The sequence below is a fragment of the Argiope bruennichi genome, chromosome 1, assembly GCF_947563725.1.
Source record: "Argiope bruennichi chromosome 1, qqArgBrue1.1, whole genome shotgun sequence".
Classification (NCBI taxonomy): domain Eukaryota; kingdom Metazoa; phylum Arthropoda; class Arachnida; order Araneae; family Araneidae; genus Argiope; species Argiope bruennichi.
The window spans coordinates 106087065-106114736 of NC_079151.1; positions in this window are offsets into that span (position 1 = coordinate 106087065).

Consider the following 27672-nt stretch of genomic DNA (forward strand, 5'->3'; position numbering starts at 1 on the left):
AGTGCCAGGTGGTCAACCCCTTTAAAGTAAGGACATCTGGGCAATTAGTGCGAGTCCAGATAAGGGACCCCACCTGCATTGTATTTGAAACAGATGTAAACCTGCATTCTTTACATTGTGGAGGGTGGCTCCTCAACGCATTCCCACGGTCGACGGTAGACCAGTGAAGTTGTTGCTGAACGATTATTGGATAACCGGGAAAATGGTTCGATGTGAATGAGGGTGGGAACAGGATAAAAGTGCGAGGAGATTGGAAGAGGAAGATCGTGGACACTGAGGCAGAAAGCGGAGTGTCCGACAAGAATTCCACCCGAAAAGTTTCGGTGGATCCCTGGAGCTACGCCTGTTTGCGAGAACGCTACGAGTCGGCTAGCTGTTTTCTTAAGAGGTTTCTCCGAAGTATTCGAGGAACTATCCTTGTTGTGTCGAATAAAAATCATTTAACCTAGAACTCATTTAACCTAAATGATGAACTGTAAATTTATGTAAATAAAGCTGTAAATAAAGAATTTGATCATAACGCTACCTTTTATTGGATCGAGACTTTACAACGTGCTATTATCGGAAGAGCGCGTTATCGCGTTATATTAAATTTACATTCATCCTTCTATTTTGTAACGTATCGCCATTCATCCCGAGCAAGACTCCTCATCAATTCTAATAAATTTCATCGAAACCTGTGAAATTCTTGATAGTTCATTGTTCTAGAGTTAGAAAAATCATTCTTTTATTTATCCAAACATATATATTAAAATTATGTAATAATTTCACAATCAAAACTCTTTCTAGTCTTATTCAAAAGAGAATCTTTCGAGAAACGATTTCGTCGAACAAGCTTAATCCATTGGCTTTGCCACAACAGTTCTAATTTAAGTTTATGTTAATTAATGCTTGTTGGGCCATGTTTAAAAGATTGGATAATTGGTTTTTAAATACACCCTTTATTGAATGAAAGTGATTTCTGATAAAAACGATTCAACATCTTGAATGTTATGAAATTTTCGAAAGATTGAAAACCTCCACTAGATTCAAAGCCATTTTATTTTCTGTTTTATTTGACTTTTTATGCATTTGATTCTGAAATCCAATATTTATTCGTGCAACAAAATTATACTATGCACGTTCAACTCTTAAACAATAATTATTAGATTTTTTTTTAAAAAAAAAACCCTAAGTCATGAGAAAAGAAATAATCTCATGACTAATATTTACTAGAAGCAAAATTTCTTGTCTTAAACTTGTAATTGGTTACAATTTTTCTTTGCTACATGAAATTAATATTATTTAAATAATATTAAATATATTATTTAATATTGTTTAAATAATATTATTTATAAAATCGATTTTGTGTGATCAATTCAAATTTGTGTTTCCCTCATTGTGTGTAATGAATATAGTTTTTCTAAAGTGCAGTTTTAAAAGCTGAATGATACAAGTTTAGCAACATCAGATTCTGTGATGCATTCGTTTCGGAACAGAAAGGAATAAATTTCTTTTCTATTTCCGTCTGTGACGATTTTTTTATGAAAAATTGTTTGAATGACAAAGTGAAAAAAATTTGAGGAATAGCAAAGATGCGTAATAGAATCAGTCGTTTCGTATCTGGGGAAAAAATTAAAGATACTGTAAAAGTTGAAAAAAAATGCAATTCCTTTTCGTGATGTTTTTGACAGTTTCCTCTTTCATAATCTCGTTTTTCAGTACAGCGCATTTTTTTTTTTTTTTTTGTTACTTCGTTTCTTATTAGAGTTTCTTAGCATCGCCTATTGTAAAAGACATTTCATGACTTCTTTATCTATATTGTTGGTAAATTTCTCCAACTTGAAAAGAGTGAAATCAGAAGGAAAAAAAATATTTTCTTTTAATTTCCTTACATAGGGAGAAACTTAATGATGGAAAATTATAAAAGTTTTATAGTTGTTTTACTATATTAAATTATTTTTATTTTCCATCCCTCTTTTAATGAATTCGACCCCTTTGAATTTGTTTGAACTTCTAACAGCAATCGCTTTTAATTGCAAATTTGGGTGCCAATCGTAGTTTCCTAATTTTTTTTTTTCTCCGGTTGCAATTTTTATGACAAAAAATAATAACGATAAAATTAAATATACGATAATTACGATAAAATTAAATGGAAATTTTCAAAATACGGTTTGCGAAATCAAAATAGTAGGTAAAACAGTAGGAAAACCGATATAAGTTGGTTCAACTCTGGATAGGGTTCATGTGTTTCTTTATATGGTTTTCAGTGAAATGCAATATGTTTTCATTACATTGGATTATGTATAGAATAAATTATTTTTAAACTAAGAATTGAATTCTGATATCTGATCAGCTTATATCTAAGGACTTTATTCCAACCATTAATATAAATTAAAATGAATTTTATGACCCTTAATAAATAATATAAATGTTATAATCACTAATATAATTTTTAATACATTCAAATATAAATTAAGCAGGAATTCTGAATAAGAGTTTATAATGGTTTATAAGTTTATCTTTAAGCAATCAATTTATGTTGCTGAAAAATACCGATTATTTGTTCCTATGTGTAGTTTTAGTTTCGATTCATGAAAAAATCATGTCTATTTTAGTTATTTGTAGGGTTAATATTTGTTTAAGATTTCAATTAAATTTCCGATACTTTGAAATAAATAATAAAATTTTTAGATAAGTACTGATTCTACCTTCAATTAAAGCATTTTTGCATATCAGTTTGATAAATTTACTCTTTTCTTTAATAGACAGATATTGTAATCTACAGATTTTGAAATATTCACTGATTTATAAGAAAAAAAACTACTACAATGAATTAAGAGATTTATTTTAAAGATAAGTTTATTTCTATTGAAAATAGAAAACAGAATAACCTTACAGTTGGCTATTGTTTAAAATTTTAAATTGTTTAAAATGTTTAAAATTTTAAAATTTATTACCTCTAACCTTTTTTATTTACTTCAAATAACGAATTTTTATTCTAAATGTTCTCTAGGGAAAGTATCGTTTAGGAAATATTTTTCAAAAAATGAATAATGTCAATTATTTGAAGATAATTGACATTATTTATTTATTGGATATGATTTGGATATATTTCATATAAATGGAAACTTATATTTAATTATTTAGAAATAAATATCTGTAGAATATGGTGTATTTTGATTAATACACTTCTAATATGCAATACCCTAGAGAATGACTACATTTCTTCTTTGACTCAACTTTTCGACGGTTATTAATTTTCGATTTTGAGTTATCTTGCACAGCTAACTGCTTTTTGATGGACAGAAAAAGGACCTGAAACTTTTTTTTTATTTTCTCTATCCCAACGGCCCTTTTTTTTTTTTTTTTTCTTGAGGGGGGGAGGGAATCAGCTGCATAGTAACCGATACTTTTCACATTTTTGCGAAGTTTTCTATTTAAAATCCACTTAATTACAGTTCTACAAGAACTTAAGGTAAGACTTCAGTAATAGCTATTCCATCTTTCTTTAAGTATTGGTATCGAAGAATATTTATTGCTCATCTTTTTCAGAAAGAAACAGAATATTAAAATTCGCAAAAATTTCTTATTGCAATATGAGTATTACTTGAATGACAGAATATTTTAATTCGTGATGGAAAAACGAAAAAAAAAAGCATCTGAAAAACTATGATTTCTTTAAAAATTATGAACTGTTAGTTATGTTAGTTAGTTTTTTTAATGAGATACTGTGCCCTTATTTTGTATTACAGTAGTTTATTAAAATAGTATTATTTTTTGGGATAAAGACGGAACCATTCTTTAGTCATTCAGATAAAAATCGCAGTTATAAACCTTTAACATTTGAACGAGCCGGTGACATGTCTTAGGTGTAGTGCGTCTTCCATGCAATCCGGGCATCTCGGGTTCGAGTGCTGGTTCGGGAATGGTTGTTCCTTACCCTGTGCTCTGTCCGTGAAGTGTATGAAAGAGCCCCCTTGTAAAAAGGGGTTGTGCAAGCGAGTGTGTGAGTGTCATCTTCATATGAGCTAGAAGTCAGACTTCCGCTCTCGGGTGCTCAAAGGCCTTTACCCTCAGAAGCTACTGAACAAACTCGGTTTGAGTGCCATAAGTAGCAACAACTTTTGAATATATTAACTTATCAAAGATAAACTTTTTAGATTCTGTATCCATCATATATTAAACATCCAAGCAACTGGTCACTGTTCAGTAAAAGAAAAGGCATCAGTTTGATGTAGAGTCAAAATTACAATTAGTTACTATTAATTATTAACTATCAACTCTTATAACTTCCCTCAACCGTTAAAACAGATGGGAAGAAATCGATATCTCCGCTTCTCTTTCTATCGTATTAACGACAAAATACGTGACAGAACACATGTAATGAAGTTGCATTTTCTTTCAAATGCACAAGAATTTGCTTGGGTGTCTTACGATGTTACTAAATTTAGATCTTTTTCGTTAATTCTTGAATTGCTTTTCTCTGGATATAAAGGTTTTTATATTTATTTTGACAAATGATCACGTAAAATAAAATGTAACTTTTCCTGTGTACTTTTCACAGACGCTCTTTATTAAATGAAATTTACTAAACCGTGTTTCAGATTTCATCCACTTGCTAAACATTATGAAAATGAGAATAATGGAAAGAAAACATTTTCATTTCGAAACTAATATGATTATCAGAATGTTTAGCCTGTTGTTTCTTTGCATAAATATCCATCATTTTAATGTGATACGTAGTGAAAAAGAAAAATTCAGGGACGTCAAAACGGCAATTTATAGCCAAGCATGGAATGCTTGAATCTGTCTTATAAAATTGTGGTAAACATAAATATTTCCCTTTCTACGCATGCGCTGTCTACTTGTCTTCTTATAACTGGCCGAATGTAAACCCACTATTACAACAGATTAAATCAGCTGGTGAGGTAAAGTCGCGAGTAAATTTGAACCATTTTTTTCCCAAATAAGATCGACAGTATGGTGAAAATTCCCTGCTATTTTTTAAATTAGTATTAATTAGATATAAATTATAGTAATTTTAGAAACAGGATAATTTTCTTTTAAAAGAAGCGGGAATTGTTGTGAATTATCTGCAAGTTAAGATCTTATGAAAAATGAGACTTTCAATAATTTATAAATTGTGTAAATAAAGTATTTATATTTGTACTTTTAGATATATTTATACTTCAAAATAAGATGGAAATTTCTAAATGTAAATTCATTGAGATTTCTCCGTTGTAGTTAATCTATTATAAAATAAATTTTTACGTTTCTTTGTTACATACAATAAAACGAACTCATTAATCTTCTGAAGTTGATGATTATCTAAATTAAAGTGGGCTGATTCATAGAGTACTAATTGGCATACAAGTGCTTCTGAGCTTAACACATTTATCAATTTCTTTTTCATACTATTTTTATTAAAAGCGTAAAAACCATTAGCGCCATTTAGGATGTTTTGATTAATATCGTTAACTTAAATAATTTAGAAGAGAAAGTTACGCTAATCTTTCGATTTCTAATTATTTAAAGGTATTTATAGAAGTTTGTTATCCTATGTTTTCTATTTCTTCTTTTTTTTATAGAAAAAGTATACGTTCTTAAAAAATTTTTTAAAACATTTTCCGATTTTCGGAAATATGGCGCATGTTAAATCTTCACTGTTTCTCGAAATTAAATTATTATGTCACAATGTATTTTGATGAAATTTTTTTTTTAAAAAAATTGAAAAAAATACCTTTTATACTAAATTAAAACAAACACAAAAACACAAAAGTATTTTTTAATATTTTCAAACTATTTTTTATAACTTTAAATTTAAAATGTTCATAACTGTTAATTGATCCGATTTGTACACATTATTAACCCTTTGGGTACATTTGACGTATCAAACGCTCTGTATTTGTTTGAATTTATGTTTCCATTTTAAATTTTTTTGGTAAGTCTAATTAGTTTAAGTTTTTTCTATATCATGTAGCAGTGTATACTCCGAATAATAAGAAATAAATGAATTCTTACGTAAAAGTTACTGCCTTTACATGTTCAAAAAATTAAATGCACTTCAAATACAAAAATCATTTCGAATAAATATGTAGTCAAAGGGTTAAATAATCCCAATTAAAAATCAAGCATATAAATCAAATTAGAAAATTTCACATTGCAGAAAAAAAAATTACAGAAAAATTAGTGAATTAATAATAAACCCTGTGTATTAAAGTCACTTGCTGAATTAAATAAAAACTGATTTGCGCTTTATCTTTATAATTGTCTTTTTTTTTTGCATAAAAATTGTTAAATTCAATTTCAAAAAGCATCAATTTTATGTAGATAATAATATTTAATTTATAAATAGAGCTTTTAAAAGTAAATCGATGTAATGTTTAAATGACAGGAATCATTACTTCAAACAAAAGTAATTAAGTTCTTTAGACTTCCGTTCAAATTTAACAAATTAAATGAAAAATTTAACAACACATAAAACCTAAAAGGGTAAGAAATATTTTTTTTCTCCTAGGATATTTTAAGATAATTAAGAGGATATTTCGGGGAATCAGCGAATACTTGTACAATTTTTAACACAGATTTTAATTAATTTTTGGACTTCGAAAAACTAATTTTCTTATTTTGGAAAGTCCATGGGCCAAATTTTAACAAGATAGAGAAAAAAGTGTAGAGTTGTGTATAAAAGCATAGAAACAAACATATACGATTGAAACATATTGTACATACGATTCTTCAATCAGTCTTAATATGTATATATATATATATATATATATATAGAGAGAGAGAGAGAGAGAGAGGGAGAGAGGGAGGGACCGGATGATAGATAGATTAATTGATTATAGAAAAAAGTTAACATTGTTTGCCCAAATATGTGAGATGTACTATTAAACAATTTTAAATTGTTTTAGAATTCATATCAGAAGTTCAGAAATAAATTTGTTATTGAAACATTTACATTTAATTTAGCATATTTTTCACTGACCTAAGAAAAAATTTAATTTCTAAAACATAATAAAACGCAATGAGAATAATCTTAAGACAAAAGATATCTAAAGAGGGTTATTTTGTAACTTGTTCAAGAATGTACATTTCCCTTGGTGGCACAAAAGCAAACAAATGAGAAGAAGCAGTGTTTCAGGCTATTAAACAAGGCCGTACACTTGAGTAGTTCCATCGTTAAAGAATCGAGCCAAGGTGCAACAAATGTCAGCAACGTTTTCTCTTTTGAGCTGAAAGAAACTCAAAGTTTTATTACTTGGCGAATGCTGCCAAGCTCGAAAATTACATTTTATACGAAGACGCTTTTTAAAAATATCAGAGTAAAATAAAAAAAAAGCACCGTCTCAAGTCCTTAAAAGAATTTTGGAGCCACATATAACAAAGTATTGATCGAATAAAAGAATAAAGTCATGGGATATTTTATGACGTTTTTGTTGAACACAAGCTAAGTTTCTTGGTTTTGTTTGAAAGATTTTAAAAAAAAAGTGCATTTCGAGAATCTTTTTACATTTTCGCATTGGAAAAGGATTAAAAACTCACATTTAAGTCACCAGACCATTTCGATTTATAAGGGTTTCTTCAATTTTCGACCCATAAAACTCTTCGCCAAGGAATCGGTATTTCGAGTATTATAATTCCGTATATAATATAGAAATATATCTCAAAATAAAACTGTAATTTTTTTCCAGAAATTAATAATTTTTGAAAAAAACAGTGAAAAAAATTTCGGAGAAGACTGAGGGGAATTTTAGGAGAACTGAAGAATTAATACTGTGCTATCTTCAAATAGAAAATAACAAATCAAAGATCGTAATCTTTCAATATATGCGACCAGTATAGTACGCCTATATTAGTTTCTTCAAATATCCAATGGAAAGAGGATGATATTTAAAGAGAATGAATTTTACAGCAAAAAGTTTTAATTTTTAATCATGATATAGGTTTCGTTTAAGTTTATTCTATTTTTTTCTATCCACATATTGAAAATCTTACTGTAGAATCCCGATTTCGAGATTAAAAATTTCATGTTTGACTCTTAATTAACATAAATAGTTTCTGTATATATGAATTTAGAATGCATTAATTCTTTCTAAAACTAATTGATAATTAAATTTACCACTATCTTTAACTATTTTTAAACAAGCTACTTTCTACTTTTAATAAGAGCTTCTATGCATTAATAATTTTGGAGTTTAAAAATATATAAACATATACTTTAATCACACGATGTGATATTAATAATCAAATTAGATATTAATTAATTATTATTATATTTAGGATTATTGTTATTCTTTATATGAAAATGTACCAAGATATTTTTACGGATTTCCCACCGCCGGATTCGTTCGTAGTGGGTGTATGGTGTGGAAACACAATCAGCAGGCCACAGTAGAAAACAACGACAACGTTTATTTATAAGAAGGACACAAATACAAAGACGACGAGTACACAGACGACAAATATTTACAGCTAAGACGAATAAAATAGCACACTATAGAAAACTGTAGCCCACAAGTAGTAATCGACCACAGCACACAAAGCGCCCAGACAGAAACCAGCAGGAAAGGGGATCCTCGGAGCTTCGCTCTACGGTCTCTCCAACGGCTGAACTTCTCACTGCCTCCTCGCTTTAGCTGCCGACTCACTACTTCTCACAACTGGCTACTACACAAAAGATACGACGCTCCTTCCACAGTAGACAACAGAATTCGGCACACAGGCAGTTCAGCACTCGCTCCACACAATGCTGGTACTCCGCTGTTTCCTCACTATCCTCTAGAAGACCCGTTACTTGTCGGCGACTCCGACTACAATCCACGAAGACACACACAGCTTGAGAGTGCTGGCCTTTTATAGTTCCCGGGAGGGGGGCCTAGAATCTTCTAGACCAATCAGGTGTATCTCGGTTCCTAATGGACGGAACGACAAAATTCACGAAGCTTTAGCAATTTTATCGTCAAAGTCGTAGCCAGGTTGCCAAATGGTTGCCAAATTTGTAGCAAAACTCTGGGATCACTGGCTCGGCCTCTGACAGCATCCCATACAGATGACTGTAAAACGTTTTTTTATGATGACAATATTCGTGATGGGAAGCAAAATTAAAGGTTTATAACCATATAACAATTGAAAAATGATAAACTTCTTCCGTCGGAAGATCAGTATTTATTCCCTTCAGATTATTCGATGAAGCAAAAATCTGAATATTATATCATAATGAATGCAGTGCCTTATTTTATTAATTAATCATTAATTATTAAAATAATTTTTCTATGATAAATTAAATTAATTTCATTTCTGAAATTAGTTTTAATCTTAAAAGTGCACATATATTTTACACTAGGAAGAGATATTTCTAATTTCAATCATAAGACTATAGATGAATTTTCAGAAAGACGGAGCCTTTAATTTTGTAAGAGCAAATATAAATAACAATTACTAGATTATTGTTAGTGTTTAAATCGTTTTTTGTGAAAGCAATCGTAATATAATTATATCATCAATTATAAAATGCCATTTGAGACATCACGCTTCATCGGATTGTTGATTTTAATAAAACATTATTAAGATATTTAATATTAATTTAAATCGAAACTGCCTTTTAATATATAAGCTTTTTCCCTCTCAGTGGTACAATCAAATTTGTTGAATTATGATAAACTATTTTTATAACTTGAAGGTAAACTTTGTAACAGTATATACCTAATCATTATACCTTAGGTTGTAGGTAAACTTTGTAACAAATTTATGTAAACTATAACAAAGTATTGATTAAAACTCAAGATCATTACAAATAAATTGATGCGATAAGTTCTATTTTTCACTTAGGAATTGTATTTTGCATTAAGCTTTTCAATATGCAGTAGGAAACTGAATATACATTGAGACTACTTCCTTTTCTCCATATGAATCCAAAACTTAATATCAGTTTAAAATTCATTGCCAAACTCTTCTATCTAAATTTATTTTGACAGCTTCATGTGTTTTTGAATTATGACTTTCAGATACTAATAAATACGCATAGACCGGCAATCTACCATTTAATACATTTCATTGAATATTTGAAATATATCCGCATTTCAAGAAATAAAACTGTATGACAAAATTCCTGCATCAAGCTATCTGCATTTTTGAACTTACAACATTTTCGAGCTCTAATATACACAGACAATTACACATATTTATAAAAATGAATATTTTTGGAACTCAGGGGAGGGGGGAATCTGAAACTTGGAAATTAATCAAAATCTTGAGAATGAATTGACGATTTCAATGCTTTCTCTCAGACTGCTTTTTATTCTATGAAGCAACAGATATGTGCTACAGAATTTGAAATAGATTTACAGAAGATGAGGGATTAGTTTTAAACAGCCAAGTTAAAAACAGGAAAGTATTCTTATATTAAATTTTATACTCTTTTTGTAAAAAGATATTTCACTCATTGTAGAAAATTATTTCATTAAGAAAAAATATAAGTGGGAAATAATTAAAAGCCTGAACCTCAAGTGCTTGCAATGAATGCTTTCATCTTGCTAATTACTATGAAAATGTGCAGCGACATAAAATATTTTATCAGCTGCTTCCATAAGTGGTGTTTCGTCTAGCGAGATTGTAAAATTGCTGCATTCCTATAATAACTGCATTCCTATATAACTGCATTTATAAAAAATTTCTTACTTTTTAAATGTTTTCATCTGACTTTACTTATTTTATGTTTGAAGGCAAAAATAGATTTTTCGCTCATCGCCTGATATCTTAAAATTTAGAAATTTCAATAGTTTATAAAAGTTTACTATTTTAATATTTTCAGAGAAGGATTAATTGATTGAAATTTTGTTCTATACATTGTCGTTAAATAATATTGAAATTTGAGGAAAATTAATTGTATCAATCCGTATTATTTATAATATTTAAATATGAACTAAAGATTAAAAAGTATAAAATAATAAAAATCTAGTTTTGTTCAACTGATTTTGATTTTTTTTCATATTTATAAAGATGGAGCTTTGTGATTCATTTTCCGTTTATTTGCTAGTGTAGCAAAACTGCGAAATTTTATACAATTCTGTCTTTCTAATAGCAATATAATACTTTAATATTTCCAAGCTAATTATTTAATCGATTTATTTTAACTAAAATGGTATGTTTCTGATGAATTTAAATATTTTTATATTGTGATCCTCATATTAATTTCTATTCATATACTTCTTCACATAAATTTAAAAACTTTCAATTTATTTTCCCAAATTACGAAATTTAATGTGAGAAATAGAGCCTTAAATTTCAAATGTTAAATGATATTTCATACTTTGGGAACCGAGTTTTTACTAAAAAGTAATAAAATTCAAGAGAATAATTTTTTTAATCTATTTGTATTCCTTCTTTATAATACAACTCTTTGCAGTTCATTATACTTCAATATATTTACAAGAAGGTTTCTAAACAATTAATGAATATTTTCGTGATGTCTTAACTAATTCCAGATGTTTGGTAGGCTTACTTGAAATCTTTATGAAAATTCAAATTCAAATGCATTATTTCTTTTTGGAAACTTTAATTACATAAGACTACACTTCTTAACCTTGTTTTAATGGACACAGTTCTAGCAGGACTGACTCGTCTACCAAATCCAATTTGGAACATGCAGTATAATTATATAGATGAATCAATTAAAGAAGTCTACACTCTCGCTTTACCAATTACCGCCGAAAAAATTCAATTTGAGGATCGTTAAAGATAAAAAAAAGTCCAATGAAAATGCATGAACTCGTATAATTAATTTACTGTTTTTTTGTTTTCTTCGAAAATAACTTTTTAAATACAATGTAAAAAAATGTCTGAGATATTTTTTTTCATTCATGCACTGATTCATAATAAGTCAGCACTGTATTTTAACAAATATACTGAAATATAAATTCCATTACTTCCTCTGAAAAATAAACAGTCTAATCAATTGAATTCTTATCTTATTAATTAAAAGTTCTCAGAAAAATTTATTTTAATAAATATATTCTTTTAATAAATGTAAAATTATCCCTTTTAACATTGTAGGTTCTTCAACGATTTATCTCAAGATGTAATTTTTTCTTTCATCATTTCTTTATCTCACATGATCCATGTAAAACTGTTTAAGAGAATGATTTTCAAATATTTATAAGAATAACATCAAACTCTACTATATTTTTTTAATTTAATTATGTCAAAATTTAAATATAAAAAAAGAATATTAAAAGATAAATAATAAAGATAGGTGATTTCCGAAGATACAATTTTAAAGTATATGAAAAGCATAAGTATAGTATTAACATATCAGTGTATTTTGAATATAATATAAGAATTTCTTCGAAACAATTATATGAAAACGAAAGGTTGAATTTCCACTGAAATAAGAAGAAAAATAAATTCATGTAGAAAAACTTTTATTTAAAACTTTTATTTCCATCTGTTAAATAAAATAAAAATTAAAAAGTGTGTACTTACATGGTGTTATTTTTATGTTAAAAAGTAAAAGAAATTTGCAAATATTTGGCATCAAAATAAAATCTTAAAATTTTAAAGAATGGTTTAAAATACTCTCAATAAATGATTCGGGGAAATGAAATAGAAATTTCTAATTTATATGAATTTTTAGTGAATGGGTAAGAATTATCTCTCTTTGTAATTTTCATTACGGTTTAATTTACTTACGATTTTCATTACGGTTTAATTTATTTATGATTTTCATTATTTTTTAATTTATTTATGATTTTTATTATAGTTTATGATTTCCATTATGGTTTAATTTATTTATAACATTATTTTCACCCTTTCACGTTTTAGCAACTTCATATTTAATTGCAAAAAATATTTTCTTTTTCTTAATGCATCAACAAAATTGCATTTAAAAAAAAAAAAACTTTTCCTTTTATTCTTATCATTTTCTGGTTTTAGTTTGATTTAATATCTTTCAATGTTCATCACAAAATATATTATATCCTAAAATCAAACGCTTTTTAAAATTCTTTAAGATGTTTAAGGTATTTTTGTTATGGAACAAAAATCTAATTAGAATAAATCGTAATTATCTGACAATTAGGCTCTAAAAACGAATAAATATTCTTATTTAATGGGGACGCAAATTGGAGAAATATTCAAGATATTTAATAATTCTCTAAAAAATGACAGTATTTGAAAAAATGGAGGAAGGATTTATTTCGAGATAATCCTTTATTCAAAAATTAAATTTGTATTTTTCCATCGCGACATTTCCTCAAACTTTCAGTCATAGTAAACAAAATTAATTTTTTTTTATTTATCAATCTGGGATAGGAAATTTTTAAAAATTAATTGAAGAGAAAACTATACGTTTTTCTTCCCTTTTTTCTGCTTTAATAATTATCAAATGATAGGAAAATATTTCTTAAGATCTTTTTGTCCCTTTCTTCTGAAGTTTTGCATAATCAACCAGATATCAGTCTGCCTTAAAAATGCAAAAAAAAGCAAAGTTGATCTTTGCAGAATAATATAATTTCTTGACAGTTTTATCTTTTAAAAAAAATTCATGTTCGTAAAAAAGAAAGCTTAACTATTGCAAAAAATATTTTACATTTAATGATATTATTAATGTATGACAACTTAGCTTGATTTTGCAGTGCGCTTCTTGATAAATAAAAACAATTCTTTCCGAAATTAGATTTATAAATGTTACAAATTATTTTTTAATCGATGTTTTATTATTTAAAGCTGTTAAAGCTGTTTAATAGATGGTTTATTCTTTAACGATGTTCTTTGTTCCGAACTTTGCTCAGCAGTTTTTTTTAATAGTGTGGTGTGTTTTTTTCGAAGAAAATATTTAGATACGTATCACATACTGATTACATATAAATATTTTTCAATCATACCTATATATGAGCTGGTCATTTAAATAAAAAAAATCATAAATGCACTTAATTAAACGTGTTATTCGAAACAATTTGCTATATTCCAATATTCATTTTACAGTTTGTCTACCAATACTTATGTTTTTGAACTTGCACTCAATTTTTACTAAGAAATCCTGTTCTAGATGGCGCTATATGACATTGTCAGCTTGAGAGCAGATAGAAAGACTCTAATATTAAGTTATAAAAAAATTTGTGTGTAAAATCGTAATCTTCTGTACAGACACCTAGACAGATAAACTTAAAAAGCAAAAATATTAAATATAAATATATAAATAAAAAAATGCGCGACTCGGACCCAGGACCCGCAACACATGAGTCATTCAGGTAATGACCACTATGCAGCACTCCATAAATCTCTAAGCTGAAGATGAATATACTTATTCTAATTGTTAGCTATGAAAAATGTCTTATTTGAGTGTGTGTAAAATCACTTTTTTTTTTCTAAGAAAAGACACTTATATAGATAAACTTAAAAAACAAACCCGTATCTAAATATAAAATTTGACCCAAATCATTAGAGCTCTTTCTGAGACACACAAAATAAACAAATTTATATATGTACAATAATTGCTTGTCTAAAGTTACAAGATAACATTTTGTTCGTGACCAAAAAGGGCTGTTATTTTATACACAACTGTTCTTTATTATTATTTTATACATATCTCTTTTCATATCAAATTTTTTTAAAAAAATCCTGAAATTTTGTACTTGAATAATCCTGAGATAAAAATTGTATCAAAAACTCCTTTTTTACAAAAACGAAGGAAATAAATTTAATTTAAAGCAGACATTTTTTTTAATTAGAAAATTTTTAAATCAATAAATAACTATAAATAACAAAATAAATAACTTTCCTTTTTGATCACGTACAACATATTATACATACGTATCCTGGGTTGTAACAAACTTTACCACCCAGGATAAAACAATCTACTCAAAGCAATAATTTCTAACATTTACAAATCTAATTTGGATAGAATTATTTTTATCTGTCAAGAAATAAACTATAAATCCAGGCTAACATATACTACATTAATAATTGCAGCAAAAGTAAAATATTTTAGAATGGTTTATCTTCCATTTATCACAGGGTAACTCTTTCAGTGTTAAAATAGTAAGGAAATTATATAATATTGCTGAACAGCATTTCTTTTTTTATAGTTTTCAGACAGATAAATGTCTGGTAAGTAATGCAATTTTCAAAACAAAAAAGAAAAATTTTTATGAAATATTTTTTTTTATCATTTGACATTTATTTAAGCAGAAAAAATAGGGGAAAAAAGCGTAGTTTTTCACTCAATTTATTTTAAAAAAATATTTCACCTTTTCAGATTGATAAAAAAAAAAGTTTAATTTCATATACTGCGACAGACAGTTTGAAAAAATGATGCAGAGAAAAAATACAAACTTAATTTTTTGAATGAAGCATTTTTACGAAATAAATTATTCGAAGAGGAAAAAACATAAATAAAGCTAGAGAATATGATTCGTTAATTTTTCTCGTAAAAAGAACAATTTAATTAGTAATTCTTTGAGACTGTCACTCAAAAATATTTTGTACTCTTTTTTTTTTCATTTAAATGATTTTTTACTATTGAAATTTGAAACCAGTTCACAATTATTCCAATTAAGGTGAAATCTTTAATATTTTGATAAACAAGACCGATATGATTGCATTATTAGTGTGCAAAAAATCTTTTGAAAAGAAATTGATAATTATATCACCTTATTCAAAATATAATATATTCAATTTAATTAGAGAATAGAGGCTTTTGCTATTTATTATTTGAATTTAAGAAAATTAGATAATTTTACCACGAAAAGAATTTGTCTTTTTAAAGAAAATGTAGCCTTTTGGTAATTATTCTTGATTAAAACATAAATAAAATTGATTTTTTTAATGAAAATTTTTAATTTTCTTCAAAACACTAGTAAATATATCATTTTTATGAAATATGGATCTCCCGATTTATAATTTTTTAATTCAATAATTCAATTATGTGAATTGTATTCCTTGAAATAATCATACAAAAACCTCATTTTAAAACACAAAATCAAATTTCAAATTCTATTCTTTTAAGAATAAATTCTTTTAATTTTGTCTTTCTTTTTACATCCTTTGTGTTTAAGATGCTAGCAGCTTCATTCTACGCAAATTAAGTTTTCATTCATTTTCTTAAAAACACTTTATACAGGATTATGAAGGTTGCAAAAAAAAATTCCGGAAAATTAAGTCTCACGGCTGGAAATCTTTTTAATGCGCTTTAAAAATAAATGCTTCATGCGCAGAGAAGCAAGCCATTAGATTATAAAACGAGCACAAATTCGGATGAAGAACATAATTAAATTAATGCATCATTTAACTTTTATGTCACTAAAGTTTTGGAGGGTAAAAAAATAATAACATTAGATCATTGTGGACGCAGTTATAAAGTCTCGAGAATTCAATGTCGTCGAGAACATTCAAAATACATAAAAAAACTGTCATATTTTTCTTTTTTTATAATCGCGGCTCTCGTTACGGTTTTTGCTATCGATTACTGTACGGTTAACGGTTGATAGCAAAAAACTTAGTTTTATCTAATGTTATATTTTTTCTCTAAACTGTGAATTACAGCAGCTATGAAAGATTTTTTTAGGTGTGACAAAGGATCTCTAAATGACATTAATCTCGAAATATAGTACCTGTTCTGAAGAATTTACTTTTTTAAGTATTTAATTTAATTTCATGTTAGTAAACATGGAATTTTATTCATGTTAGTAAACATGGAATTTTGTAAACGATTCTTCTTTATTCAATCCATGATATACTAGAGTTTTTAAAATTTGTATACTTATATGTTTCTGATGATAATACAATATTTCGGTATTTGTGGAATTAAATTATAAGTAAATAGAAATTTAGACCTAACCATCTATTATTAACAAAATGAATGAAATTCCTGATATAAATACTGAATTTAGCATTTCAGCAATTGAAAATCATTTAATATTAAAAAAATATATACAAAAAATAAATTCAAACTTATAGGTAAAATATAAAAAAAATTATCAGTTTGTTTCTTCTTTTTTCATTATGAATGATAATGATCAATGTGTATGTGTTTGTTAAGTGTGTATTTTGACCCTGTATAGGACAAACCATTTTCAATTACAACAAACAAATTTAATACATATATATATATATATATATATATATATATATATATATATATATATATATATATATATATATATATATATATATATATATATATATATATATATATATATATATATATATATATATATATATATATATATATATATACTTTGAAGGAAAGAAATGTGCAGTTCGAAAAAGTATTTTTTTATTTTCATTAGAATTTAATTAAATTAAAAATTCATCTGAAATTCAGATGAATTTTGAATGCAATAATTCCAAAAATATAAGTGCACAAACGGTTTCAAAATTTAAAAAATCATCTTTTTAATGATATCTATTTAATATTCATGCATATTCATGAATTCTGAGAATTTTAAAAAAAAATTTTATTGCTTAATCTCCAACAATTGATTACATTGTAGTCCTAAAATTCAAAATGTTTACATGTCGAATAAAAATGTTGAAGCTACAATATCGCGTGAGTTCTAAGATGGATGAACTGGGCATTTATCTTTTTAATAACGCGATGACATTGTGGTACTAATCTCCACTAGGAAAGTCCATGTTCTCAATATACAAAGTCAATAAGACAATTAAAATAACATAGCTTTAATGTCAAACAATTTGGCGGAATCTTATACAGGAAATTACATCTAAACGTTTTAACTAAAACAAATTCAAAGTATTTCAGGAGAACCCTCAAATCACTGATAGGGACAAGTGCTTAATAAAAAGAATTTTGGATATTTTGTATGCACACATACAAATTGGGCTTTTATTAAAAAATTGTTGTTATAATAAAATTATAAAAACACTACAGAAACTTCATTTTTCATGTATTTATTTAATTATAGTTTTTTTTCAATACTATGAGGTAATGAATGAATTAAAAGCATATGACAAGCAATGACAAGTATATAATCAATAAATTTAAATCTCATATAATTTTCAATTTAATTCAAAAAACTAAATAAAAAATATTAAAATTCTGAATTTAAGGTTTTTTTAGTTAATTCTTACTTTTATTTATTCTAATTTTTTTTTTACAGATAAGATTAAGGTTTTTCCTTCGTTTGCGTTTCAATTGAATTAATTTTGTTTCTATATCTTCTTTATTTTTGTAATAAATAATAAAAAATATGAGTCAAAAATAAATCTTAAAATATACAATACATAATTAAAAAGTTACTTGAAAGAATAAAGCCGTAATCAATAAAATTAATCTTTAATAAGACCGGCAGAAATTAATAACGTGATTTCCTAGGACCAACATGTCCATTAAGAGACCGAAGTAACGATATCGATGGCCGGTTCCAATGGTATATGACGAAGGAGGAGTCATTTCGAATGTTGTAATGAGGATCACCATTATTATTATACTGTCTGGACAGGAATTCGACATCCTCTGTTTGATTGAGCGTTATCAGAGCCTCCCATATGGCGTGTCTAAATGTAACTGTCAAGGCTTGCCCTTCATAGTGATAATTGGGACTAATGATTAAAATCTATTTGAAAACATGAGAAAACTGACATTCATCAACTTTCCCTATTATCAACTACTCAAAATTGGAGTAATTTTCTTTTCAATTATTTCTTTTTATTATCTTCTAAAAACAAAAAATAATTTCACAGTGAATTAGAAGCGTTTTTACACTATCTATTATTATATGTTTTTTTAACACTCCGTAGTAAAAATTTGATGACTGTTTTCACCACAAAATTTCCTCTAGTAATGGAAACATTTGGGATAATAAAAAGATTTAAAACGAAATCAAGAGAAAAAATATTAGACAAAGGAGGTTCACAGACTTAATTATAATTATTCAGTAAGATATAATTAGGATGAAAAATAAATAAAACCGCATGTAAAAGAAAGCGGTGATTCTTAATAAAATGCAGTAGAGGAAAAAATTTTAATTATTGTTAACAAAATGGATACAATAAAATTTTCATGTTTTACGGCTAATGGACTTAGGAATAAGACACAAATCTTTATCTGGCTGAATTAAAAACAAATACCGACAAGCATGAATATACCCTTGTTCACCGACTATCAATGTTTATATATATATATATATATATATTTAAATAGATAATTCGTGTAACAGTGTAAAAGCGTTTTTGTTTGTTCTGAATGAATCTACATATTATGACGACAGACCATCTTAAAAAGTAAACTATTTATCATTTGCTTTACGAGAAACACAAGAAATGTTTTAGTTCGTGAATGTTTATTTACTTTTGTGTAATCTTTTCATCTGATTTATATCTGTACATATGTTGTTATTATATTTGGGACAATGAAAATACAAATTGTTGCTTATTTTTGAATGCTAATATAAAAGAAAAAACATACCGAACATAGTTTTGTGTTGCAAATACTTTTTATATTTAAAAAAAATATTTGCTTTTCGAGGTATTATAAAACGTGAAACTAAAATGTTTATGATATCCAATTTTGCTCGCAATTCGTTGGCAGGCCAGATTGCTCTGATACTCTGTGAAAAACCGTTTATGATTATTCATTAAAGATGAATGTTCTAAACAGCTATTTTTAAAGTAATACAAATATTGGACACATAATTTTAGCTTTGATACTATAATACCATTTGTCTAAAACATGAATTCTTCACAACTAATTACTGTTGCAGTGTTGCCAATACCAAATATTCTTGATGTCGAAAATAGGGAGGAGAAAAGACTTAATGGATATGAAGGAAGATTTCTACATGCCATTCTAACCGGTTTGGGATTCCAGTATGATATAGTAGAGGCCAAAGATGGGCAATACGGTGGTTTAAAAGCAGATGGAAACTGGACAGGTATGGTAGGAATGGTTCACAGAGGAGAAGCTGATTTAGCCTTTACGACGCTCGCAATCACGGAACAAAGAACGGAAATAATTGATTTCAGTCCAACATATGAAAATGTGGCACCAACTTTTGCCTACAAGAAACCAGGAGTCACATTGCCACTGTTTGCGTACCTCTATCCTTTTGATATCATAGTTTGGGGATGTATTTTCCTTCTTCTTTTCCTCTTGCCGGCATTTTTTGTGAAGATTTCGGATAAAAAAATTCACTATGGAACAACTTTTTATAAATTCTTTGCAAGTCTTCTTGGTCAATCATTCAAGATGACATCTAAATCTTCCCATCTCAATGCATTGCTCTGTTGCTGGTGGATCGCTATTACAATCATACCAGCTAGTTATTCAGCTGGTTTGCTCTCCTTTCTGACAATACCACCGAATAAAATTCCTTTAAAAAACTTTTACGAATTATCTGTAGCAGTTCGGAAAGGATCTTACAAATGTTATGTTTTAAGAGGTAGCAGTACCAGCTCTTTCTTGCTGAATTCGCCGAAAAAGTATTTGAAGGTGTTGGGAGATGAAATCAATCGCAAAGGTTGGTATATGAGAGATAAAGACATGAAGAATCCAAAAAATCTTGATGAAAATTCGGTGATTGTTCTAAACTCGAAGAAACTGCAGCTGTTCCACGGAACAAATCCAGAAATTTTTATATCAAGTGATACCCTGAGTTCTTGGTCATCGGCACTTGGAATGAGTAAACTTTTTTGTTGCAAAACAAAACTGAATTTTGTTGTTTCTAGTCTTGTTGCTTCTGGAATATATGGTAAATTTTTTAATGAAGAATCATATAGATTACGAATAGCTCAATTAAAGGACTCAGTAGAGAAAGAACATAGTAAAAGTTTGTCTCTAAAAGATTTAGCTGGTGTTTTCTTGCTTTTGGCCATAGGTCACAGCATTTCGGCTTTATGTCTGATGTTAGAAATAGTACATTATCGCAGAGATTTTAAACATAAGAAATTTAAAAACTTCTATTATAGTCGCAGTCTTTAATTTGCGTTTGTTATGCATTAAATACTTATAATAGTTCCCTAAATTTCTCTTTAATGTATTTAATAATTTATTTTCATAGAATAATTTTCGGAATATATGGAAATTTTGTCATCAATCTAATGCTCTAGAAATTGCTTTTCTAACACTCTTTACAATTATCTATAGAAAAAATTTTCATCCATAGTGTTATAAAATATCAGTGTATCATACAAACAGAAGAAAAGTTTACATATTTGCATCTATTACACTTAATATGTTTTTCTGTGTGACTGATTTTTATGCCCTATAATAGTAGATACACACTCATTTTAGTCATTCTTGCACAAATTATTATATAAGAGCATTTTATTTTATACCTGATCATTATGTGTTGAATCCTTTGTAATTCTAAAATTAGGTAATTTTTTGTAGAGTGTTCTGTAGCAGTTTCAGTATTAAATATAAAATATCTTATTTTACTTTATAAATTTATCCTTTTAATGCATTTTTAATTTTGATAATACGTTTTTGAAATTTAGCTAAATTTTCAGCTTTATTTATAGAGCATGTATTGTAATTAAAGTTTTGATAAAAAGTTCTTTTATTCAAATAGTGTAATTTTGTTTGATGTATCAATTGTTTGTATTTCGTAGAATAAAATAACTATTGGGTTCGCAACTAAGTAATTGCGGATTTTTTTTAGAAAATCAAAGACAATTTTTTCATGGAACTAAATTTTATTCTGTAATGTATTGCCCATTTTAATCAATGACCTTTTGCCATCTTTCAGGCAGCATCATAATCCCACGTTCATAAAACTTCTGGTGTTTATTAGCAAAAAACTGAATCAGGTACGATTTGACATCTACATCATTATTGAAATTTTTACCATTCAAGGAGTTTTGTAAAGATCGAAACAAAAAGTAATCAGATGGTGCAAGGTCAGAACTATATGGTGGATGTGGCAAAGCATCCCAACCAAGCTCCAATAATTTTTGCCGAGTGACCAAAGATGTGTGTGGCCTTGTATTGTCATGATGGAATACAACACCTTTTCGATTTGTCAATTCGGGCCGCTTTTCTTCAACTGCATTGTTTAATTTCGTTAGTTGTTCAATGTAGACATCAGAATTGATCGTTCGGTTGGGTGGTAAGAGTTCAAAGTAGACAATTCCTTTGTAATCCCACCAAACTGATAACAAAACCTTCTTTTGATGAATATCAGCTTTTGATTGCTAGTTGTTGAGTTGGTTCACCTGGCCTGCTCCACGATCTTTTCCGCTTGATATTGTTGTAAACAACCCATTTTTCATCGCCAGTTATCAGTCGTTTTAAAAATGGATCATTTTCATTACATTTCTTTAGCAAATCGTAGTTGTTAGTGCGTTACATTAAATGCGTTTCTTTCAGTTCGTGACGAACCCATGTATCGAGTTTTTGAACATAGCCAAGTTGTTTTGAGTGATTTTCAATGCATGTATGTGATACATGAAGCTTCTCTGCAATCTCACGTGTTGTACTGTGACGATCCGAATCGATTAATGCTTTGATTAGGTCGTCATCAACTTCAACTGGACGACCAGAGCGTTTTTCATCTTTGAGTGAAAAATCACCAGAACGAAATTTGGCAAACCAATTTCGACACTGCCGTTCTTTTAAGGCTTCGTCACCATAAACAGCACATAATTTTTTATGAGCTTGCGATGCGTTTTTCCCTTTGTGGAAATAAAAAAGCAAAATATGACGAAAATGTTCCTTTTGATTTTCCATTTTTTAACGAAAACTACGCAAACGATCAAAAAACTTTTTTTACTGATTGACAGCTGAATTGCCAACTATCAAATAACAAAATGTGTTTTACATTTGTACTACGTCTGCAAACTTAAAAATTCAACTGAAGCCATCTTTGAGTGAAATCCGCAATTACTTAGTTGCCAACCCAATAGAATAGTACACATTTGAAGTTTTTTTACTAGTTTTCTATTTTCATGATTTTTTTTTTTTTTTTTTTCCTTTTTCAAAAAGATTTCAAAAATTGGCAAGCATTATTTATAACTCAAAGAACAAAATTTTAAAATTGCTGCCATGATTTCACAAAAAAATTTTTTGTCCTATAAATTTAAATTGCGAAATTATTCATATTCCCTGTATCACAATAGAGAAATACAAAATAATAGAAGTATGCTAGTTTCTATATTAAATGTCATAAAACGTATATGTTTATAAAAAACTAACCTGCATTATTTATAAGGGGTTTATGCTTCATTTATTTATTAGATGAAAAAAGTTTTTATTAAAATTATATAAGCTGACCTCTAAAGAGTTAAGATCCTACTTTTTAGTTAATTTATTTATTTGAGACTTTTATGTTTCATGTTTTTGGAAATGATAAAATAAATATTTATAGAAAGATTAAAAAAAAATTTCCAAAGTTAAAAAATTTCCCAAGTTAAAAAATTTCATTATTTTAAAGTAATTAAATAATTATTTAATGTATCCAGTATGCATAAGATGTCCACTCTAATCGTGACTCAGTAGCTGATTTCTAAAAAGTAGAATATACATCCAGTTGAAAAAAAAATCTTTGAATGACATTTAAAATTATATGTTACTTGAATGAATAAATATTTTATTGAAGATCTAAAATAATTTTATTCAGCCCTGTACTATTTTGTATTATTGAGTTTAATAATTTAATAATCTACGAATTCTATATTTTTGCGCAATACCTCGATCTCATCTGTCTTTATGTTTAGTACTCACATATTTTAACTCTGAAACAAGAAACGAACTCTGATGATTGGCTCTCGAGGCTTTCCTTAAGATGATTTAAAAGTGGAAATTGTTTCATTTTTTTTTCAAAGCATGCATCATAGTTTCGTAGCAAAATTTTTGAGCGCAGCATTTTGTTTTGTTTATGTGTTTGTTTAAAATATTCGAGTGCCAAAAATATTTTACTAAATGTGATTAGTATGATTGGAGATTTATATAAAAATTTAAAAAATTTAATCTTTAATAGTAAATTTATAGGCAAAAATAACAAAAAAATTGAATTTATGAAGAATAATTATACCTTTATATTATTAATTTTATATATTATAAGAAATAAAAAAAAAATTTCAATCAAAAATATTGTAACTAAACTTGTTCTAACTTAACGCGAGCTGAATGGCTCAATGGTAGAATGCTATGAACTAGTTCGTATCTGACTGCATGCAAGTTGCTTAAAAATGGTTTTGTTATCGATTTACTTTCTGTTATTTCTCGTTTGTTCAGAATGTTCTTATAATTTCTGTACCTTTCTAAATCTGGAAGATTCGAGTCATTTCGTCTTGTGGATGAAAACATGTGTAAGGTTTAGTTCCTAGAATAAAGTCTCGAGTTGAGATTAGCGAATGTTATCTTTGACTTTAGCTAGCACAAGGTTTATCTTCGCGACATTCTATCTCTATTTACGGATACAAAGTATGATTTGGGAACTGTTAACAGAATCACAGCAATTGGTTCATATAGAAATAACATACAGATTTTGAAAATTTCAAATATAATTAAAACTGATTCATATAAATGAAATACTGATTAAAAAATATATTATTTTTATATAATTATCTTAAAATTAAATTAATAGAAAATATATAATAAATTTTAAAATAAAGAAATAACTGATAGTAATGACGGTATAGCATTTAGAAACTTGAGATGATTCTCAATGCAATCGTAAGAATTTTTTCCTCATTGTCTTTATACCAACAAAACATGCATCTAATATCTTAGCCTCAATATCTTTCCCAAATAGATATGAGTTCCTAAAAAATCATTGTATCTGCGGATATATTCAAGCATTATTAATTCCTCTCAGTTAAATATTATTTTATCTTACATGAAAAATTTTTCCATCTTTTATTTCTTTTGAGATTTCCCTCAAAATAGTATTTAAATTAAAACAAATAAAATTAAAAAATACTGATAAATTAAAAATGTCTTTATCACATTATAAATACAAGATATTTGGTATAGGTACGTAATTGTTTCGTTGTCATTTCTGAAGAAACGGTCAACAAATTTTAATAAGTAGTTATAAAGCAGCATTTCAAAAGGCTATTTAATATCTTTCAGCAAAATGAATCCTTCAAGAATAAAAACTGAATTTATGAAATATTTTGAAAAATTTAATTATTTTGATTTTGAAATATTGTAAAATTATATATTCTGTTAGACATTCAAGCCAATACAAAAGAGCATTAGAGAGTTGTAGTAATCTTATTTTTACTTTAAACAATTCATTTAAACAAATTCTGTTAATATTTATAAATAGAAAATAATAAATATAAATCTCATTTTGAAAAATTCTCTTTCTTTATAGTTAACTAAAAGAAAGTTGAAAGCAAAGAATATTATCCAAAATCTGGAAACCAAAATAAAAATAGTAAAAAAGAGTGAGATTCAGAGAAGAATTGCAAAAAATAGAATTTAAAGCGCAATTCAAATAAATTTGTTTGTTAAAGAATGATTAAGAATTAATCTGATAATTTTCTTATGTTCAACTTTTTTTTGTATTGTATCCATCATTTCCTAGTTGTTTTTTTCAAGCTTCCGGCTTTAGGCAAAAAAAAATTGCTCACTTCTTTTTTTATTTGTGTATAGATGAAAGTTGTTTTAAATCTTTGTTTCATACTTATCATTCCCTAGTTCTTAATCTATAATATATCCCATAATCCATAGTTGTTATAGAAATTTGTAATTAGCTTTGCATCGAAGAATTCTATTAATCATTGTTTCTTATTGGTTTAGAAAAAAATATATTCAAATTATTTCTATTTTCTAAAATATTCTTAATTTCTCACTTTGTTGTTTCTTATGGCACTTACCATAGGCAAGCCTGCTGTTCGAAGAAAGCGAATTTAAGCCTGGGGGGAGCGCCTCTTGTTTTTATGGTAGCGCCATCTACGGCCAAGAGAACGACTTAGCTACACTCACGTCACAACCCTTCTTACGAGGCGGACTTCATTCACTCAAACACAGATCGTAATTTAGACCTGAATCAGAGAACGATCACCCCTGATCCAGTACCCCCACTGGTATTATTCTCGACATGGAGGGCTTCGTGACCACGTCAGATTTAACGCGAGTCAGCCACCAAGCACGCGGGGAATCCTCGGCCGGTGGGATTCGAACTCGCAACCTAAGGGACGAGAATCCGACGCTCTACCAACCAGGCTATCTCGGCCTCATTTCTCACTTTAATATGCATTACCTGCTGAGGAAAAAATATTCTATTTTTAATTATTGTTTAATTTTTTTTTCCTCTCAGAAACGCTTGGTAGCGTCAGAAAAACACAATTGCTTTTGTTTAAATATTTTAAATTAATTAAAATCTTTTTATATTTAAATTCTAACAGTTTTTAAAATATTAAGTATATTATATATGGCCCATCAAAAATTTAAAGAAAAATCAACTATAAAATTCCACCTTTACCAAGATGAAACAAATCAAATTAGATGAAATATAAAAAAAGAACGATTTATTTTGAACTTAATAGAACCTTTATTTAAAATTAAAACACAAAATAAAGTGATATTAAGCCCTTTTTGTAAAAATATTTTTATATATTATTTTTGTAAACATAATTCTGTGTTTATTCATTGCATATTTCGTATGTATGTCTCTAGTTTAATTTTTAAAACTTAAAAATTATTCTATGGCTTTCTGTAATACTTTGACTCAGGTGTTATTTCTTATACAAAAGGGTTTTAAATCTTCTATAAGTATGGAAATCAATAGTCAGGGAACGTCGAAAAATGTAAGATCTTTGAATTTCAGTCTCACTTGAATACATTCTTTTATTGATCGAATCTTAATTTGATCTTTCTACCTATTTCTTCTTTAATCTATGCAATTTTAAGCTCTTTGTTGACAGAAAAAGGAATACAGAATTTCGAATTTCATCGAACGAATAGATTTTTTCAGAAAGGTAAATGTTGACTGGGAAAGTAGCTGTTCAGGTTAAAATCTTTAACTTTTGCATAATCCAATATCCCAGGCGCATTTAGTTGGCTTTCTGCCCAAAAAAACTTTAAATTTCCATCAGTTCAGCCATTTGAAAAGTTTTTTAGAAATATGGTTATTAATAATAAAAACATCATACTCAGCAAATTTAATATTTTTATTTCTTTTCTAAATATGTTGTATAGATTACATTTTAAGGTAACTATAATTTTTTATTTGTTTAAATTCTGTAGTACTTTTCGTTTTAAAACATGCTTTTTTTTTCGTTTTTAAAAAATGAAATATAAAATATAGCTCTCTATAAGTATTCATTTTCGCGTCTTCACATAATTGAGTCATTTCACTTAATGGAAATGACTCAGAGACAGAGGCTTATTTAAATTAACAAACCTATTAGCCAACTTAATGAATCAAATAAAATTTCTATCTGGAAAGTTAACCATTACTTTTATTAACTTTAATTTTTTTTTCCACTGAGTAAACCATTTATCCATTATTTTTTTTTAAGTTTTGATGAAAATTTTGTGAGTTATAGAATTTTGAAAAATAGTGCTTTCAATGTTAAACAGTTAAGCACTTTCTTTATGACATGTCGGAAAATATTATGAAAGTATAAAAATTTTTATACTCATGAAAAGAACATAATTCTAAAGCACAAATCAAGAAATGAACAAATAAAAAATTTGTTTTACAAATTTTTGATCCAGTGAAAAAATAGTAAATTGAAACATTATAAAATTTTTATATTAGAGTATGGTGAAAGCTT